General features: G+C 49.2%; 1 long non-coding RNA gene across 1 annotated transcript in view; it reads right to left on the bottom strand.

Moving 5' to 3' along the window:
• Nucleotides 1–1,211: 1,211 nt before the first annotated feature.
• LOC113626025 (uncharacterized) overlaps nt 1,212–17,678 on the bottom strand; it is a 28,698-nt gene continuing 12,231 nt past the window's right edge. Inside the window, exons 3-4 of the long non-coding RNA XR_003434994.1 lie at nt 14,304–14,496; nt 1,212–4,031 (exon numbers count right to left, since the gene is read on the bottom strand). This is a non-coding gene — a long non-coding RNA (uncharacterized LOC113626025). The remainder of the gene's footprint in view (nt 4,032–14,303; nt 14,497–17,678) is intronic.

Here is a 17,678-nt window from a genome sequence, read left to right as displayed (position 1 = left end):
TGAACTGTAGGTGATTCATTCGGGGAGAGAATAGGTGGTGTCTGCAGGGCGGGTGCTCCCCGATGCACAAAACCGAGCAAGCGGGGAGGAGATGGGGGCTTGCAGGGACACTTCCCCAGCCTCCCGCCTCTAGGTGCACCCTTCCCACCCCGCCAGGGGCTTCTCCTGGGTGCAACCTTTCCCTGAGTCTGCATCACCCAGAGAAGAAAGCTGAAGCTCCTTGGCTCGGTTGGGATGCCCTTCATGAACTAGCCCAGGCTTGTCACACAGTGCACCTGTCCCCTCGTGCTCACCTGCCTCACTCCAGCCCGCCACCTAGTGGCTCAGAGCCGCACAAACAGGCATCAGTCTGCGCAGCCTGGTTACCAAAGCCCCTCCCTCCAAGTTCCTGTGGAGCCTCCCATTTCCTAGGAAGGCATTCATTTGCTCAGCCCTCCCCCTCCTTCCCAGCCCGGGAGGGCTCCTCTGGGCTGACACAGCCTCCCCTCTACCTGCTGCTCCACAGCGCCTGGAAGGCAAAAACCCTTCGGACAGACCCCATCCCAATCCAGTGCCTGTTCGTCCCATTGAATTGAAAAACAAGGCCTCCAGTAACACAATCAATTCATTAATATCTGAGGTCCTCGAAATTGAGCATATTTTTGAGTGGAAGTTTATTAAATGTTTGTGAATGAATGAATGAGTTAGTGGGTAAGTGAGTGACTGAATCAGGTGTTCTCCTTTGGAAGATTTTTCAAGCCCTAAGATGTAATCAAATTATATTAGCTGCAGCAAATCTTTTTAAAACCCTCACATTGAGAGCAAATTTAATTATATTATTTTAAAAATTCCCCAAGATGCAATAAAGTGCAGTGAAGTCCTTTCCATAATCCTGATATGACCAGCTAATGCTGTTAAATCAGAATTTTATAAGCACGGTTATATTGGATCTGATTTCACTGAATTTTATCATAAGATGATACATTTGTTTTGAACTGAAATCTATAGTTCTTAGGCACTTACCATTCGTCAAGCACCATGCTGGGCACTTTTATATACATTCCATCATCGTACGGGATGCTGGGCCCAGGTGATGCGTCATCCTGAACGTTTTCTTCATTAGTCATCACCATCACCATCAGCACCGTACTGTCACCATCATCACCATCCTCAGCAGCAGCATCTCCATCATTAGCAACATCACCATCACCACCTCCACCACCATCACCACACCACCATCATTACCATTATCACCATCATCACTATCATTATCACCACCACCATTACCACTGTCACCACCATAATCAACACCATCATCACTGTCACCACCACCATTATCACTATTACCATCACCACCAGAACAACTAATATTGGGCACTTACTCCATGTCAGGTACTTGCCTCAGTATTTAACGTGTTTTTTTCAGGTAGATCTCAACACACCCCATAAAACAGACACAATTATTATCTCAATTTTTAATAGAAGAGGAAACTAATATTAGGATAAACTCAGGGATTTTCTCAAATACCCAGCTAGTGAGTGAAAGAGCTGAAAATCAAATCAGATGCTTAGTCTCATTCATTCATTCAGCAAATACTTTCTGAGAGGGTCTCCTAGTATCAGGCACCAATCCAGGGGCTGAGAGGTACAGAACTAAGAAGACAGAGGCAGGAGGTTTACATTCCACAGGGCATGTGTATGTGTGTGTGTGTAAGGGCAGATGCATGTGTGTGCATGTATGTGTATGTGCATGCCTTCAAGCAAGCATGGGTGTGTACATCTGAGTGAGGCAAAGACGTAGACAATGAAGAAGTAAACAAATAAATGAACAAAGACAATTTCAGAGAGATACAAGTGCTGTGATTCAATTAAAGCAGGGTGATGCGACAAAGGTGGCGAGGCAGGGCTACTTGAGACTGGCTGGTCAGGGAATACCTGTGTAGGTGACATTTGAATTGAGACTGAAAATACAAGAAGGGGTTGACCTGTTGGCGGAATTCCAGGGAGAGGGAACAGCGAATGCCAAAAACCCACACCAGCCACAATCCAGCCATGTTTGGAAGAGAAAGAGGCTAGTGAGTCTCCAGGGTCCTGAGCAGGGGAGAGAGTTGGGAGTAAGGTTGGGATGAGCGGCAAGGCCAGGCCATGTGGGTAAGGGTTGGAGTTTGGGTTTATTCTGTGTGCAGTGGGAAGGGTTTTGAGTAGGTCAATGGCATGGTCTTTCTTATGTGTTAAAAGGCCATCCATGCTGCTGTGTAGAGACAGAATTGAAGGGAAGCAGGATTAAAGATGGGGACACCAGTCTGAAGGAGCCTGTGGTCATCCAGGCAAGAGACGGTAGTTGTCCAGACTGTGGTGATGACCATGGAAGTGGGGGAATAGAAGCATTTGAGATCCATTGGGGAAACGGAGTCAACAAGAACTGATCAGTTAGACATGGGGGTGCAAGAAAGAAGGCTAAAGACCCTGATGACAGCAAACACTTACCCAAGGCCAGACACCGTTCAGGTGTGTTGTTGGAATAGAAGAAAAGAGAAGGAAGGTACCTCTGTTGGCACTGTGGAAACCAAAGGAGGAACTGAGGTATGGAGTGCTCAGCTCACACAGATAGAAGGGAGCAGAGACAGATTCAAGGGCAGGTGGAAAAGTGAGTCCAGGGTAGCCTTGTTCACACCTGATGGCTGTGAGCTCCTGGCAGGGGTGGCTTCATCAGATCAGAGGTAGGTGGGTCCCTTGAATGCAATTGGAATTTGTGTGGTTGGATTTCTGGGTAGATTTATTGAACGTGCCATTTCCTCTAGTGTAAAGGTTTATCTCCCATTTACTTATGCCACAGTCTGAATTGGTTTTTTTTCATTGCACTTACTGATTTCTAAATTTCCCATTTCAACTTTCCCTCTTGAATATCTCTTGTGTTTCAGCTCACAAATCCTTGACACACTGCTCTAGCCCTGTCTTTGGATTGTTATGGGAAAAATAGAGATGCAGACTAAGTCACCATCTCTCAAGAAAGTCTCCTGTTTGAGCCTTTTGTTTTCAAAGTTAGAGTGTTGTAACTTTGTAATTGTCCTTTCTCAACCACAGGAAACCCAGTTTCACCTAGCTTCCTGTCTGAAAAGTTTGAGATGTTTTCAACACTGTGGTTAAAACAATTGTTGGATTATCCTTCTTAAGAATTGAGCACTACATTGTCGTTGTTTTCACACCCTGACGTTCACTCTAACTTTGAGTCAGGTCTTTCAGTGTTATTGAATTTTCAGAGCTGAAAGGTACTTCAGCAATAAGATCAACCCTACCTTGTGATAGATGAGGAAACTGTGCTCTAAGCAAGATTTGCCCAGAGAATGAGGGCTGATCTTGAACAGGACCAGTTTAGGATAGGACATGGGGAGTGGATAGATGGGCCTTACTTAGTGTATCAGTTAGATGTCACTGTGTAACAAACCACCCCAGAATCTAGAGGTTGAAAACAGCAACCATTTATTTGCTCATGATTCTGTAATCTGGGCAGGTCTCAGCTGGGTGGTTCTTCTGCTGGTCAACCTGGGGTTACTCAGTGACCTCCAGCAGTCATGTGGATGCTGACTGGGATTCAAGATGCCCCAGCCAGGATGGTTAGAACAGCTGGAGGCAGACTGGGCTGCTATCTTTCCAAGGGAGAGTCCAGCAAGGTAGCAAGCCCTCTGCAACCTCATGAGGAAGGTCAAGAGGAACAGCTCGGCTAAGCCTAGTCAGTCTAAGAACCAGGGAAGGTGAAAAGACACTGCTATTTAAGGAAGAGTTTGTAATGCAGCAGCAGCTGACTGGAACACTTACCCAAGATCTTCCCTTTTCTGTCTCCATGTCTGAAAATTCTTTCCCCAGATCTTTCACAATTGACCCCTTCTCCTCAATGATCTCTTCAAAGGTCACTTCTCAAAGGCCTCATCAGTCCTGTGTGCTGGTTGCCTCAGTAGCTGCCTTGTGCTCTGAGTTCATGGGAACAGGATCTGGTGTGGACATTGGTGGAGGTGTGTTACAGGTGGGGTTTGTGTCAGCGGCTTGTCTTCTGCCTAAATGCCAAAGTCATAACACAGAGATCCATGTCAACATTTGAAATAAAAAAATTTTTATTAAGGTACAATTTCATGCAGTAAAGTGTATCCTGAGAGTATAATTTGATGAGTTTTGACAAATGTGTAACCTTTACCCAAATCAGCTATTGGACACCCCATCACCTCAAAAAGATCTCTGGCTCCCCTGTCCAGTCAATTGTCCTGTTCTTGAGACTTTGGTTTTTATTACTTTAAATTTCCTCCTCTGTACTTCAGATTGGGTAAATTCTATCGATCTCTCTTGAAGTTCACTGAGTTTTTCTTCTCGGATTTGTACTGCTTTTTAGTACATCTAGTGAATTTTTTATTCCAGGTGCAATATTTTTCAGATCTAGATTTCCCATTTAGTTCATTTAGTAGTTTCTATTTTTCTGCTGAGATTATCTTTTAATTCACTACAAACTTATTTTCCTTTACATCCTCGAGCACAGTGATAACAGCTCGTTTAAAATTATCAGCTGCAAATTCCAACATTTGGGGGCAGTCCCAGTTGATTCCTATGTTTCTTCTCCTGTCAAGTGATTTTGGTTTGTACCCTGAACTTTGTGAGCAAAATGTTGTAGACACTCTGGATTCTATTATGTTACACCTAAGAGTGTTGCCTTTTTTTGTTTTATAGATAGTTAACTTCTGAATTCAAACAGTAAATGTGTCCCTTGCTGAGCGGAGCAGCTAAAATCTCAGTTTAGTTCTTCTAAGCTTGTCAGAGCGGTTTGGTATCTGCCCTGTGAAGCCGCCTTCTCCTGCAGGGAGGAGAGGGGAAACCCTGGGAGACCCAGAAGAGGGACTGGACAGGTGTAGGGGCCAAGGGGCCAAGGGGCTGGGGAGGAAGGAAGGGAGGACCCTGTGCCTGTGTGACAGGGGATGCTCCAGGGCTCACTGGTTCCAGTGCTGAGAAGCTCTGAAGGCAGGAGTGTCATTCTGACATGGAAAGAAGCACTCTGTCCCGTTTGTCCTCTCCCTAGAAATCCACCACACCCCACTCTGCTCATCCCACTGCTCAGGCAGCCCTTCAGATCAGAAAGGACAGAGATGGTCCCTAGCCATCTCCTTTCCAGACCAAATCCCTCTTGATTTCTGGTTTAGATTTAGGGGCACCTGCTGCAATACCAGCCTCGTGAAGATAGATAATGAAGTCCCTCCCAGGATGGGGAAAGGTGACAAAAGTAACCAAGGCTCAGGGAAGAGACCTTTCCCTTGTTGGTAACTGTTGGAGTCACACTGTGTCCCCCCCACTGGCCCTCGCACAGCCTGGGAGCATCTTGGGCTCCACAGGTGTCTCTTGCACAAGAGAATGAGCCATCTGCTTGGGTGGCTTCTGCTGCCCTGGTTTCCCAGGCTCTGTACAGTCATCTGCTCCTACGCCTTGGAACGAACACTGAGGGTGTCACCTCTCACAGCCCCCTTGGCAAACTGCTGTCCCTCATTAATATTCCACAGCAAAGCCAGTGAATCATTCCCACCTCACTTCTGTTTTAAATCCTTGGCACTTTTAGTTTCTATTTTTATATATTTTAAAATTAAGGATTATTTGATACATACAAATAGATATACCATAATGCTGTGTAGATCATGAAGCAGAACAATAAGTAAAAACAGCTGTGGGGTTTCCCTGGTGGCACAGTGGTTGGGAATCCACCTGCCAGTGCAGGGGACACAGGTTCGAGCCCTGGTCTGGGAAGATCCCACATGCTGTGGAGCAACTAAGCACGTGCACCACAACTACCGAGCCACGTGCCACAACTGGTGAAGACCGTGTGCCTAGAGCCCGTGCTCCACAACAAGAGAAGCCACCGCAATGAGAAGCCCATGCACCACAACGAAGAGTAGCCCCCGCTCGCCACAACTACAGAAAGCCTGCGTGCAGCAACAAAGACCCAACACAGCCAAAAATAAATAAATGAAATAAATTTTTTAAAAATAATAATAATAAAATTAAATTAAAACAACTGTGACCCCTACCCTGAGCCTAGAACATACTATTCTATGTGCTCCTTCCTGCCCAAACCCTCCCCCTCCCCCTCCACAAAAGTAACCACTCTCTTGAATGGTATCTCTATCATCACCTTGTTTCTTTACAGTTTCATCACAAAGCTGAAGCCCTAAACCACCTAGTGCTTAGCTGAGCCTGGCTTTTGAACTTATGTAAACAGAACATTCTGTGTGTGTCCTTCAAGGAGTTGCCTTTTCCACTCAAGGTTGTGTGTTGATACGTGTAGCGTTCTGCGTTTCACTTTTACTGCTGTGCACCATTCCCTTATATGAATGTGCCAGACTTTATCCATCCTCTTGTGAGTGGACATTTGGGCTGTTGCCCATGCTTTGTTCTCAAGATGATGCCCTGTGGCCGTTACTGTACGTATCTCCCAGGATATGGGCTGTAAGAGTTTCTCTAGAGTGTCGACTAGAGAGAGATTGCTGGGTTTGGGGTGTCACGTCATCAGCTTTATTCATGGAACACTGACAGTGTTCTGAATCTGCTGTGCCGGTTGACTATCCCCAGCAACGAAAGACCTCACCAACTCTCCGTATTCACAGACCTTCTAGATTTTGCCAGTCTGGTGGGTGTTAATGGTCTTGCCTATGAATTTAGTTTAATTTTCCCTGGAGATCTTTTCATATGTTTCCAGGCACTTCTCATGGCCTCCTCTAGGAGACACCTGTTCCTGGTTTGGGCAAACATTTTTATCACCTTCTTTCACTTCTTGTTGACATTTAGAAGTTCTTTGTATATTTTCTGTATTAATCCCATGTTCATTGCGTATGTGGCAGAGGTATTCTCCCTGCATGTGTCTTGTCTTTGTGTATGGTGTCTTAAGTTCTTAAGTTAAGTAGCAGAATGTCTTCCTCTTTTGACTTAAGAAATTCCATCCCACCCCAGGGTCATAAGGATACTCTTTTATAATATCAAAGTGCAAAAAATGTTTCAAGCGCAAAAGGTTTTTCACATTTAAATCTTTAATTTGCTTAGAATTGATTTTTCTGTAGGGTTTGAGGTAGGGATCTAAATTATTTTTTTCCAAAAGGAGAACAAATCTTCCAGCACCATTAGTGAGTGACCTACTCTTTCCCACTGATTTATAACATCCTCTCCACATTACATCTAGTCTCCTTACATGTGTTGTCCTGATTCTATTCTGTTCCTAATTGTCTACCCTTGCACCAATATCACCCTGCCTTAAGGTTTATAATAAGCTTTATAATGTCTTGTTATCTGATCGTGCAAGTGCCCCTCCTCCTAAATCCATTCCTCTTCTAAAGATAAGTAACTAGCTACTCTATTCCTGCATTAGTGAACACACTCAACTGTTTGTCATACTGCCTTTGCACTGGTGCTGTTTCACTTCTCTGGGGCACCCCTCTCCCTCTTTCCTCTGAGTAACTCCCGCTGGATCATAGGCTCAAATCAAGCCTCATTGCCTGCAAGCCTCTGGAACCATCTTGCAAGACAAGCCAGGTAGTTATTCTTTTGGTATAACCCTCCTGCACTGAGTTGTTCTTGCTACTTTCTGCTCCCTCCCGCCTTGCCTCCCACTAGCCCTGACTTGCTTCATTTTCACACACGCATCAGGAGAGAGCTGGGAAAACTAGCCTAGAGCCTTCCTCCCTCCTGGACAGCGGTGCTGTTCCAAAGCCTTTGATCCCTTCTCTTGGAGCTGATGTTCTCCGCAGCCCGAGGAGAAAGGCTCGGGGACCTCTATCTCTATTTTCCAGGCAGAGGAAGTGTCCTCACCCCTCTCCCCTCGCCCCAGCATTGCTTTCCTTCTGAATCACTGCCAGAGCCTGGGATGAGCCCAGATGGGACTTCAAGCCTGTCCCCTCACTGGGAGGATGTGGGGCGCAGACAGAAATGTCACTCAGCCCACATGGGATCAGTCATCTCTCTGCACCAGGCCCTAGGCCTCCACCACGTGCCAGCACCACGCCCAGCACTGTTCCTTCTCTTGGGTCTCAGTTAGTGGACCTCACGTCCAGCCCATCAACGGCCTTGGCTGCCCCTGCCACCATGTCCCGGGGCCCAGCCTCCTCGCTGGTTGGTGTGGCCTTCACTTCGCTGACACCGACCTGCTGTCACTAGGGTGGGCTCTGGTGAGGCGGCCATGCCAGTGGCAGAGGGGCAGGCTGTGTGGCGGCCCCTCTGTAGCCTGGTCCAGGCTCTCACACCTGGACCAAAAGAGCTGCTGGCTGGCTCAGCAACACCATGGCCTCGGCTAGAGGACTCTCGTCCTGGTTGTGGAGGCCACTCGGCAGGCGGGCTGGCAGCTGGAGATAGGGCCCTCGGCCGGTGGGGAGCTCGTGGGCGGGGCCAGGCTCTTCTATGCCTCTTCCCGCACTTGCTCCCTCATGCCCAGTTTCCCTCGTGGCACAGGCACAGGGTTCTCCCTTCCTCCCCCCCAGCCCCTCTGCCCCTGCACCAGTCCAGTCCCGTTCCTGGGACTTTCAGTGTCTCCCCTCCTCTTGCCTGCAGCGAGTCACCAAGCCAGGCCACCAGTACCCCAGGCCCTGCAATTGCAACATCCCGGTCAGCAACCTGCCTCCGTCCTCACCCCCACGGCAGCCTCTGCTCCCAGCAGCCAGAGAGAGGCCTCCGGATCAAAACTTTCTGCTCCTGTCTCCCACTGGCTTCAAACCCTGGCGGCAGCAGCTCAGCACAGCTCTTTTGCTGGAGTCTGCACTGCGGGGTCAGACCCTGATTCTCCAGCCACACTGGATGGCGGGCAGCTAGGGAGGGGCCGGGTGCACCGTGCTCCCCTGTTTCCCATGCCTAGAGCCCAGCTGATGCCTTCCCACTCCTTCAGCCTCAGTGCAGGCAGCCCCCACTCCGTGAAGGCTGGTCTGGCCTGCCCAGTCATGTGGCCCTTCTCCAACCCGCCCTGTGCACCGCGAACATCTGTGCACGGTGTGGCTTGCCACTCTGTGGTGCAAGCATCTAGAGTTTGGTATCGGGTTTGTCTTGTTGCCTCTTGTAGCCTGAGTGTCTGCACTGAGTATGGCCTCAGCCTGGGAGATTGTGTCACTTCTGCATTGCTGTGTTCTGGTCAGCTCCCCGCCAGTGGAATGAGAGATCTTTGAAGGCAGGGACCAGGCCTTATTCCTCTCTGCCTATAGAGGCCTAGCATGAAGGAGGTGCTCTGTAACTGTTTGTTGAATGACTGAATGATTGAACGAACGAATGAGTGAATGCAGGACAGACGTCATTGTGAGGGTACCCAGGGGAGGGACTTCACATCCATACCAACCCACCCAGGGTACCATGTGGACAGGCTATTTGGGGACCTGCAATAAGGACCGAGATCCCATGTGTCCAGACACTCTGCAGGGTTGATCCAGGTCCCCTGGCTGCAGGGCTGAAGTGGAAGCATGCAGGCTGGACAGACAGGCCTGGTCCCATTCCTGGGCAATGGCCAGAGTTCGGAGAAAGTACAAAAGATTCCTGCTGCAAAATCAGACAGGGCATAAGATAGTTTAAAAATATACAAACCCGGGCACTCTATGAAGCCAGTGGTGGAAAGGTGGGTGCAGAAGAGGCATGGGGGCAAATGAACATGTTTGGGTTTAAAAACAGCCGAAGCATCTAACAGCCGGGGAGGTTGGCTTGAACATTCCAGCATGTTCTGTTGATTTATGGCTGTTGCTAGGTAACAGAGTACACTGAGGCGGGTGTGATTTTAAAGCTGCGGCTCCTGACCAAAGAAAAAACCATTAATCGGGCTGGGGGCTGGGGGAGAGTGTAAATGCAGCCCAGAGGACAGGAGCGGTTAGCAGCAATTAGAGCAAAGCCAAGGGTAGCCAACGCTCCATGTCTGCAATCCTTCCCGGGCGCGTTCAGCTGCGAGGGTGGAGAGCCAGCTGCTGACATGGCTTCTCCTTCAGAAAGACACCAGCGTGAATTTATCTTTTAGTTTGCAGTAAATCGATTTAGTACGTGTCCGATTTCTAACACAGCACTGCTCGTGTGCAAAACTAGCAGTGTGTGTGAAGTGTGTCATCTTGATGGCCAGGATTCACCGTCCTCACTTGGGTTACAAAGGGCTCCAGCCTCTCACCAGCTCTGTTCACTTTCTGAGCACTCACTGATGCTTCTGTGTACCCTGCTGGGATTCCAGGGTGAGTGAGACAGAAGTCCCCACCTGGTGAAGCTGACATTCGGAGGAGGGGTTGGGGGGAACAGATACTAAATCATAGTCACACTTAACAAGAAAAGTGTATTTTATGCTACAAAGTAAAAAAAGCAAAGCCAAGTAAAGGGGTCCAGGAGTAGGGGTGAGTGTCTTGTGTGGGGGGGTTGCGGTCATAAATAGGAGAATGCTGGTTGGCCTCACTGAGAAAATATGTGAGCAAAGTCTTAAAGGAAGTGAGAGACTAAGCCTTGGAGATAAAGGAAGAACAATACAGGTGGAGGGATAATCCAGCAGGTGCAAAGGCCCTGAGGCAGGTTGGAGAAACAGCAGGGAGGCCAGTGTGTTTAGAGTGGAGTGAGGTGGGAGGAGTGGGGAGAGGGAAGCAGATCATGTGGGGTTCTCAGGCCACTGGGAGGACCTCGTGGCAGGAAGAGGGAGGCACTTGGTGGGGAGGGGAAACCGCAGTTCACTGGACCATTCTGTGCCAGGTCCTGTGCTGGGGGTTTGCGCACCTGAGAGGGGTGAGACTCACTTACCTAGTTCATGGACAAGCAGGCTGAGGCCCCTGGGGAAGGGCCAGCAGGAGGTCCAAGCTGCTGAGTGGCAGAGACTGAATTTGGGCCTTTACCTGCTGACTCCTTACCTGTCTTTTCCTCCCACAAACTCCTACTTATTCTTCAAGCCCCAGCTCAAATGTCCGCTCCCTCTGAAGCTTTTGCTGAGCCCATCTGTACTCCTTGTGTTTGGGGTCCCTGCAGCCCCAGGACCTCCCCCCGCCCCCACACTTATATTAGGGCTTCGGATTCCTCTTCTGGACCATGGGCCCTTCAGGGCCTGTCCCCAGGCTGATTTACACCTGGTCCCCAGAGCTCACTCAGCACGTGGTTATTGAACAAATGAATGGGAGGGAACAGGACAGGGAGAGAGGGAGCAGGTAGAGAGGGTGGATGGACAAGTGCAGAGCAGCCTGTGAGAGAGAGAGAGAGAGAGAGAGAGAGAGGAGTGATGTATGGGGCAGAGGGCGGTTAGCTGGGAGGAACGTACACTGCAGTTTGTGTCTCTCCCACACTCACACGCTCTTTGCAGGCCCGTGTGTGTCCTGTGGCTCCAGGATTCCATCTTTCAGATGGCAGGTGCTGGTCCCAGTCCTGGAGAACTGGGCTCTATCCCATCATACATACATACATATGTACATACGTACATACATACATACTTACATACGTACATGCATCTTCACTGTGTACACTGGTAGCTGCCCCTGGGAGCCCTAACCCTGTACAGACCCCTGCAGGCCCCCCTTGTCTCTCTACCCCACCCCTATCACCAATACAGGGACTTCCCAGGGGCCTGGAGGCGGCTGGGCTGAAGGGCGGGACAGCACCGCCTCCAAGAAGCTAGGATGTGCCTTCTGGGGTCTCAGCCCAGCTCCAGTTCCTCTGGCTGCATCCTCTCTGACTCAGAGCCCCCTTCAGTCTCTGCTTGGAGGGGGGATTGCAGCAAATGTGTAGGACTTGGCACCTGGACGCTGGTGACTGTGGTGAAGTAGGAGAAGAATGAACTCTACCTCCGTTCCTTCATTCATTCAGTCACCCCCTCAGAAACGATTGCACACTTACTATGGCCTGGTACTGTTTTAGCTGGGAAGCCCTGTGCTCGTGAAGTGTATATTCTAGAGACACAGATGGAGAGTGAATAATCAGACAAGGAAATGATATTATGTCAACTATGTTCTTCTAAATTATCACATAATGCTAAGTGCTGTGAGAAAAATGGAGCAGGGAAGGAATCGGAGAGTGACGGAGCCGCCATTTGCAATGGCGTCACATCCAGGAAGGCCTATCTGAGAAGGGGATATTTGAACAAGGACCAGAGGAAGAGAAGGAGGCTAGGGAGAGCCTGAATCTGCCCGGGGAACTCATGGCTGCGTGGACGCTCCACTTCCTCAACTGCAAAGAGGCTCCCGTGACACCCACCTGGTCTATTGCCAGCAAAGCACCTAGCGCCATGCCTGGCACACCGTAGGTGCTCATCATATGGCAGAAAGGACAGCTGTGAGAGCCTCCAGTTCTGGGAGTGGCCATCCCTCTGGCTCCCCGGGCGGGAGCGGCTCATGCAGCACCCCAGCCTCAGCGCCCGCTCAGTGCTCCTCTCATGCTGGTCCCAGGTCAGAATCCCGACCCCGAAATCCAGTCCCAGACCCGTGCCCTGCACACAGGCCTCCCGGCCGCGGGGGGCGGTCTTGCTCCTTGTGTCCATGTTTCAGTCTCCCAAATGCACTGGGCCCTCTCGGTGACGTGGCTGAGCGTGAGGTCCTGGCAATCAGAGCCTGGAAAGCATGTGGGTGCAGGCAGTCTACCTGGGAGGGGAGCCCAGGGCTCATCGCTTGCTCCCTGCTGTGGGGAAAGGGGGCTCCGGTCCACTGAGACGTGGAAGGAAGGTTCTGGAACTGATCCCTGAAGGAGAGGGGCAGCAGCAATTCTCCAGGGATTCTTCTTCCAAATAAGTCAGGGGCGCCCGGGTGGCACTGACTCCCCGCACTCCAGGTTGCATGGGCTCAAGACCCAGGGGTGTCGGTGAGGCCTGGGAGCAGGACGCAGCAGGACGCCAGAGTGCTAGAGGGGACCTGGCAGCCGGGCGAGTCGGAGCCTGGCCAATGGTCCACCGCAGCTGCGGCTAGAACCAGAGGACGGTGGAGGCTGTCGCGGCGCCTTTCCCAGCACCAGTCTCATTCTTCAGCACCATGACCCTGGGCAGGCCAAAGATGGGAACCTCCCTGGCCTCAGGGACTAGTCCAGGAGTGGGCAGGTGTCCAGGCTGGGGTCTGTGAGTGCAGAGAGTGGGGACGGTTTTCCTGCTCCAGTAGAGATGCTGTGAGATGTGAGCTGCTGCTAGCCGTGGTCTCCCCACACCCAGAGAAGTCCGCCTGTAGCAGGCGGAGAACGAGGCCAGCCCCTGGGAGAAACAGAGAGGAGAGGCGGATGAGGTCCAATGAAGTTCACGCCCCAGGGGCCATGTGTCCCCCAGGTTGGGTCTGCTTTCTGAGGCTGGGATTCATGTCCCCTTTTTGCTAAGCCAGTTTGGACCACCTTTCTGTCACTTGCAACCCGAGGGTGCTGGCCAACGCTTCCCATCATCCCTGGCACCATTGGGTCCTCAAGGACCCTAGTTCTCAGGCTCTGCAGCAAGGTAGTAGGTAGATCCCAGCCACAGTGACAGATGCCCCAACTCCAGCCCTGCTCCGTGACAGGCACAGCTGCCCTCCTGTATGAACCTGTTGCCTCTGCCTTGGCTCTCCAAGGCCCCCTGGGTTCTGACAGCCCCATTGGACTTGCCTCTCTGGTTCCCTGAGGGATGCTTGGGATGGTCCTGCCACCCAGCATGGCCCCTGGCTTGACCCACCAAGACATCTGAGCCGGCCCGGCACCATCGGCCCATGGCAAAAACTTTGTGGGGCAGCCTGCACCACTCCCTATGGGAGCCACTGTGGTGGGAGGGAAGGAAAGGGGCTGGCCATCTGCGTTGCTGACAGGCTTCCCCAATCAACCATTCGTTCATTAATCCATCCAACAAGTACTGCATAAGCTTCTACTTCCTGCCAGGCACTGGAGGTGGGGGTGGGCGTGGGGGGGATGGGGCATGGTAGGTGGGTGGGAACACAGCACTGAACACACAAGCAAAAGTCCCTGCAACCGTGGAGCTGACATTCTCCAAGGTTGAAATGGGAGAAGTGGGGGAAAAAAACACTAAGATAAGTTGTTAAAATATATGCTATGTTAGTGATAATTACTAAAGAGATAAAAAGTAAAGCAGAGCAGGGGGTATGAAATGATGGGGCTAAGCCTGCAATTCTAGATGGGGTGGTGCCCGTTTTTTAGCATGGGGAGAGGTTGGAACCCAGTGCTAGAGCCAGGCTGCCGGGCTTCACCTCCCATCTGCTGCTCGTGAGTGATCTGACAGAGATTACTCAACTGCTTTAAGCCTCAACTTTCCCATCTGTGAAATGGAGACACTAATAGTGCCTACCCATTGAGGTTTTGGAGGTGGAGTGAAATAATGCATTTAGAGCATTTGCACAGTACATGCCATGTGAGTGGTTCCCCAATCTTACCTTCTCTTCGTGGCCTGAGATGTGTAGATTCCCTCATGCTCCATGTCCAGGAATGTTACGCTCAGGAGAAGCGAGGAGTATGATCCTCATTTTTGAGGTTTAAACACTAATGTGGTCTGTGATCATCTGGATGGCTCTCGTCCATCTGTCCGTCTGGTTCCCCATGAATCTGTCCCTCGAGTTTACTTGAGACCTTGAAGTCAGGAATGTGTGTTAGTCATTGGTCTCTGCTCCAATGTCCATTGCAGGCCTGATACTTAATGGTGATCAATAATTTCTAATTAAATTAATGGATGGTGAATAAATGCTGTAAGGACTCAGCAATGACTTCAAGCATTGAAGTAATCAATGAAGGCTTCACGGAGGAAGTGTCGTGAGAGGGTGGCTTGGAACTGCCAGTGGGAAAGAAGAACCCCGTCTCACTGTGGAAGGCTGGGTCCTGGAGCCTCCCCTTGAAAGATGAACGTGTGTCCCCAGATGAGGGTCTGGCTCTGGGCTGCTGCACCGATCTCCTGGGAGCCTGCCCTCAGGAGACTTGGAGTCTTTTTCCCTGATACCGCCAGGCCTGGGTGGGACATGGGGATGAGCATGGGACCTTCAGGACCCTCTCGCAAGGTCTGGTCAGAGGGGAGGCTGAGTGGAGGCTGCACACTCGGCTGGCAGTGCTGTGAATTATTGATCACCAGAGAGTAATGTGTAGGCAAGGTCATTTCCCTCCTAGGCCAAACTGCTCCATCGTGCTTAATTGCCTGTTTTCCAAATTTCCCTAGGGCTGGCCTGGTGTGTGGGGATTAGTTCTGTGCCCATTTATTTTGCTTGAATCCAGTCTGTGGGGTAAAACGGGATGCCGTCCATTTCTCTTTGGTATTAAGTTTGAAAGCTGTGGATGGGATTAATTCAGGTGCTTAAATGGGGGGAGGGACTCTTGCTTTACCTGGTACTGCAAAGAGGTGTTGCTCTGAGCACCCCATCCCCTCAAGGCTTGACTTACTTGTTTGAGTGGTGGGCTGGCAGAATCAGAGAAATGAGGGGCAATCTATACTCCCTGAGCACCTGTGATGTACCAGGCTCTATGTATATCATCTTCTTTAATCCTCACTGAGATATACAGATAAAATAAATATAATACACCAAAGTGGGGAACCAGATGAAGAAATGGGTTTTCAAAGAAAAATGTTAAGAGCGGGTTGCAAGGATTCTTCCACCCCTTCCTGACAGGGTAGGGTGGTGGGTAATGACGGGAAGTCATGAGGAGTGTTGCTCTGGAGGGGGCTGTGCTGAGGCTCCTATCACTGCTAAGTGGGAGGAAGAGAAGGTACCTGCCCATTCTCTGGAGCCAAGTGCGGATGGATGACTCAAAGCTTAAAATGTACCTGATGGGTTTCCAGCCAAGAAAGAATAACAGGGACCAGATTTACCTTCCCACCCAAAACAACTGAAAAACAAGACAAAACATCGGAAACAGTGGTTTTCAAGAGACTGGACAATAGGCAGTAAAGGGCAGTGATCACTGAGAAATGAAAACACACAAGGAGAGCCCATGATTGCTCCAGCTTATGCCTTGAGAGTTTCCTGGCCATGTGTCAGGGAGACATTGTCCAAGCTGAGTCTGGTAAAATCCTCAAGCTGAGGAGACTGAGCTGAGATTCTGGGGAAATCAAGGAAGTTAAGAGTACCCAGGGCAGAATAATGTAGAGGAGAGAGCTACAAAGAGAGTTCTGGAGGTATGGAGAGGTCCAGCATGAGCACTCAGCTCAGAATTGTTCAGCCCATACGTGGGAGGAAATTGCCCAAAGTCAGGGAGAGAACCACCCAAAAGGACCAGAGGGAACAGTGTTTCGAGCACACACAGATTTGGGAAGAGTGCCTGCTGGAAAAATTCACATTTCACAGGGCATTGGGCAGCCTACTCAGGCAAGTCTTGGAGAATAATTTGTCCCAGATTGAGAACTGGTCCAAATGTGCTTAGCAAGTCACCAAAGTAAGACTTGAAAGGATCAAACTGTTTCTGAGTTAAAAACAAGCCAGAACATAGCTCAAGAATAGCTATAGAAATACAAACATACACAGCATCCCACACGGTAAAAGTCACAATGTCTGACATTCAGTAAAAAATTACCTATAATGGAAAAGAATCTAAAAAAGAATATACACACACACACACGTATATATATATATGAATCACTTTGCTGTACACCTAAAACTAACACAACATTGTAAATCAACTCTATTTCAAAAAACTTGTTTTCAAAATTAAAAAAATAAAAGACAGAAAACAATGTAAAAATTACCAGCCATGCCAAGAAGCAGGAAAATACAGCCGATAATGAGGAGAAAAGTCAGTAAGTTGAAGCTGATCCAGAATTGACACAGATGTTAGAATCAGCAGACAAAGATGCCAAACCAGTTATTATAACTCTACTCCATTTGTTCAAAAAGTTAGAGGAAAGATGGAACATACAATAAATATAGGTTTGGATATTAAAGATATTTGGTTTAGGATATAAAAAATCCTAAACCAAGCTATTGCAGATGAAAACTACAATGTCTAAGATGCAAAACACAACGGATGAGATTAACAGCAGGGTAGACATTGCAGAAGAACAGATTAGTTAACTTGAAGACAGCAGTAGAAACTATCCAAAAAGAAACATAGAGAATAAAAATACAAAAATAATAATTTAAAAGAGAGACAGAGCCTTGGTGAGCTGTGAGACAACTTCAAGATGCTTAATATATGTGCAATTGGAGTCCCTGAAATAGTGAACAGGGAGGAATAGAAAAATATCTGAAGAAATAATGACCAAAAACTTTCCAAGTTTGATGAAAACTATACACTTACAAATACAAGAGTGTCAATGAACCCAAGCACAACAAAAATGAAGAAAACCCACACGAAGGCATATTATAAGTAAATTGCTCAAAATCAATAATAAAGATAAAATCTTAAAAGTAGCTGGAAAGGATGAGGGTGGGGGGAGAAGAACATGTTACATACTGAGGAACACAGATAAGGATTACAGTAGATTTCTTGTAGAAAACAATGCAAGTGAGAAAGCAGTGGAGCAACATCTCTAAAGTACTGAATAAGAAAAAATATGTACTGTCAACCTGGAGCCCATATCCAGAAAAAAAAAGTCTTTCAAGAATAAAAGCAAAATAGGGCTTCCCTGATGGCGCAGTGGTTGGGCATCCGCCTGGCGATGCAGGGGATGTGGGTTCGTGTCCTGGTCCAGGAAGATCCCACATGCCGCGGAGTGGCTGGGCCCGTGAGCCATGGTCGCTGAGCCTGTGCGTCCGGAGCCTGTGCTCCTCAACGGGAGAGGCCACAGCAGTGAGAGGCCCGCGTACCAAAAAAAAAAAAAAAAAAAAAGA

The sequence above is a fragment of the Aethalodelphis obliquidens genome, unplaced genomic scaffold, assembly GCF_003676395.1.
Source record: "Aethalodelphis obliquidens isolate GAN/ISIS:26980383/991018 unplaced genomic scaffold, ASM367639v1 scaffold17, whole genome shotgun sequence".
In the NCBI taxonomy this organism is placed as follows: Eukaryota; Metazoa; Chordata; class Mammalia; order Artiodactyla; family Delphinidae; genus Aethalodelphis; species Aethalodelphis obliquidens.
Note: the sequence above shows the minus strand (reverse complement) of the source record. Positions and strands in the feature narration are given on the sequence as shown.